Raw genomic sequence first — 2,801 nt, forward strand, 5'->3', positions numbered from 1 at the left:
CTGACCTGGGCGATCGCTAATGACCTCGAAGAGCCCACCCTGCTGTGTGTCTGTGCTCACCGGGGATGTTTCGCCAATTCCCTGTATGTGTACATGCTTCTAGAATGTTCTCCTAATTCTCTGGTTTGCCTGTCCTGACCTGCTATGGCCGCCTAATTCCCCGGTGTGTCTGCTTTGACCCGGTGCCTTCCTAGTTCTCCAGGTATGTGTCCCTGACCTTGGAAGCTCCCATCATGTTCCAAGTGTCTTTACTGACTTGTTTCCCTGTTTACCAAGTGTCTCCTGTGCTCTGGGTTTTCTCCCTAATTCCCCGTTTTTCTACACTGACCAGGGATATGTTTCTAGTTATCAAGATGGGTCTACACTGACTTGGGATATGATCCTGATTCCCCGGGTTTGTACACTGTGTTCTGGGATCTTTCTCACATTACTCAGTTTTGTCCCCCACGAATCGGGATGGCTCATTCGTAGCCCAGTTTTGGCTGCTCTGTCCTGAGAGTCTCCGACGTTATGTGTAACCTGACCTGGTGTGTGACAGATGGAATCCGTGTGTGCTGGGACCCGCCATCTCTCTCTAGATCTTCAGTTGTGTCCACGGTGCGCTCTGCTTGCTTTCCCGTCACCGAGTTGTGTTATCGGACCTGGGACACATCCTCGTTTCCTCATTCGTCCACCCTCACCTGCGAGGTCTCCGTAATTCCGGAGTTGTGTCTACGCTGACCTTGGAAATCCAATTCCGTAACTGCCAGCATTGACCAGGGATGTGTCTCCTATTCCACAGGCGTTTCTACACTTTCCTAGAATGCTCCCCTGGCTCCCCATTTGTGCACACATTGATCTGTGACACCTCTGTCACTGCAGGGGTATCCTCTCTGCCTCCCCGGTCCTGAAGTTGGATGTCCCCCTAAGTCACTGTGTCCGCACTCACCAGCGGCATCAGCCCTGAGGATGGTGGGCGCACAGTGGCCTGAGGTGTCTCCCTGATTCCGTGTGTGCAAACCAGTCTTGTCAGACCCCGAGCTGTGTGGCCTGAGACTGCGGTGCCTGATTCCGTAAATTGTCAGCAAGGACCTGGGGCGTCTCCTCCGACGAGGGTTATTTACCTAATTCCTCAGTGTGGTCCACAGTGAGCTAGACGCCTTCCTGATTCCCTGGGCGTCTACACTGACCTGGGATAGATCTCTAACTTCACAGGATTGTACACACTGGCTTTGGATGTCTCCACGGCTACTCAGGTGAGTCGGCTCGGACCTGAGAGGTCAGTTAACGACCTGGGTGCGTCTCCACTAACCTGGATGTTGGCACAAACCCCAAATGGGTCTGCCGTCGCCTAGTTCCCAGGGCGTGAATTCTAACCGGTGGTGTTTCCCTAGCTTCTCACGTGTGTGCACCCTGCCGCGGGATGTCCCCCTAATTCTCCGTATGTACCCACCACGGTGGGAGGGGTCAGCCTGGCCCGTAACTTCGTCGTCTTTGACCTCAGAGAGCTCCCTCCTTCTGCCCGCGTGTGTCTGTGCCCAAAGCCGGAGGACGGCCTCATGACCCACGTGTCAGCTCTTACCTGGCAGTTCCGTAACTCTCCACTTGTGTCCCTCTTTCCCCACACGTGTCCAGCACAGTCTGGCCGTCTGCTGACTCCCCGGGCCGGTCCCCGCGGAGGAACGAGGTCTAATTCCGCAGGCGGATTACTCTGAACCGGCTTGTATTCCTTCCTGCCCGTGTGCCCGCCCTGCCCAGCGGTGCCTCCCAATTCTCTCGTGTGTGTCCACCGTGGTGTGATGTCTCCCTCATTCCACAGCTGCGTCTACACCGGCCTGGAACACAGCTCTAATTGTTCAGGAGTTACCTTGTCATAGGGTGCCTGCCTAACCTCACAGGAATTTCTATGCAGAATGAGGCGTCCCTAGAGCCCAGGTGTGTCTGTCATGATGTGGGTGTTTCTCCAAGTCCCCGGTTGTGTTTACTCGGACTTGGGGGATTTCCCGAATCCCCAGGTGCATCTACACTGACCTGTAGTTTCCCCTAACTCCCCAGGATCACCTACTCTCCTCCAGGATGTCGGATTCCTTTATTTCTACCTGGATCCTGGGTGTCCCCCTAATTCCCTATTCGTGTCTACTTTAATGTTAGTGGTCGCTCTACATTTCCAGGTATTTCTAATGACCCGTGATTCCCCAGGTGTGTCTGGGATGTCGTCCGGTTGTCCAAGGGGTGCTTGTACTGACCTCTGATACCCTCAGTTCCTCAGGTGTGTCTACACCGAACTAGAAGTCTGTAGTTCCCGCAGCGTGTCTGCCTGACCTGGAATGTCTCTCAATCCTCTGAAATCTCTGTACTGACCTGAAACGCCTCCTCAGTTCCCGAGTGGTGACGACCCTGAACTTGGAGGACTCCTGGATTCCCCGAGAGGATACTCACCTGGGAAGTCCGCTGCTGCCCGAGGCCTGAGCCTGTCTACCCTGAGGGGCTGTGTCTCCACGAGGAACCCGAGGGGTCTGTTCTGACCCCGAGTCTGACTTCCGGGTCTGGGCCCCTTGGACCTGGGAGTCTCCTCACTCCCCGTGCCGACCGTGACGTGGCACGTCTCCCCCGACCTGGCATGGCTTTGTGTTTCCCACTCGTCTACGCGGACGCGAGTTTACTCTGCCCTAAATGTTGGAGGTGGTCACCAAGGGGGTGTGTCCGCCAGCTGATGCACGAGTGACACCAGGCAGGGGGAGGCTCCCCCCGCCCCATTAGCCTGTGCCTTCTGCTCGCCTTCTCTGCTTTTCCCCAGAAGCTGCCCCAAGGACGTAGCCTTC

Source organism: Suricata suricatta, chromosome 14, assembly GCF_006229205.1.
Source record: "Suricata suricatta isolate VVHF042 chromosome 14, meerkat_22Aug2017_6uvM2_HiC, whole genome shotgun sequence".
Classification (NCBI taxonomy): domain Eukaryota; kingdom Metazoa; phylum Chordata; class Mammalia; order Carnivora; family Herpestidae; genus Suricata; species Suricata suricatta.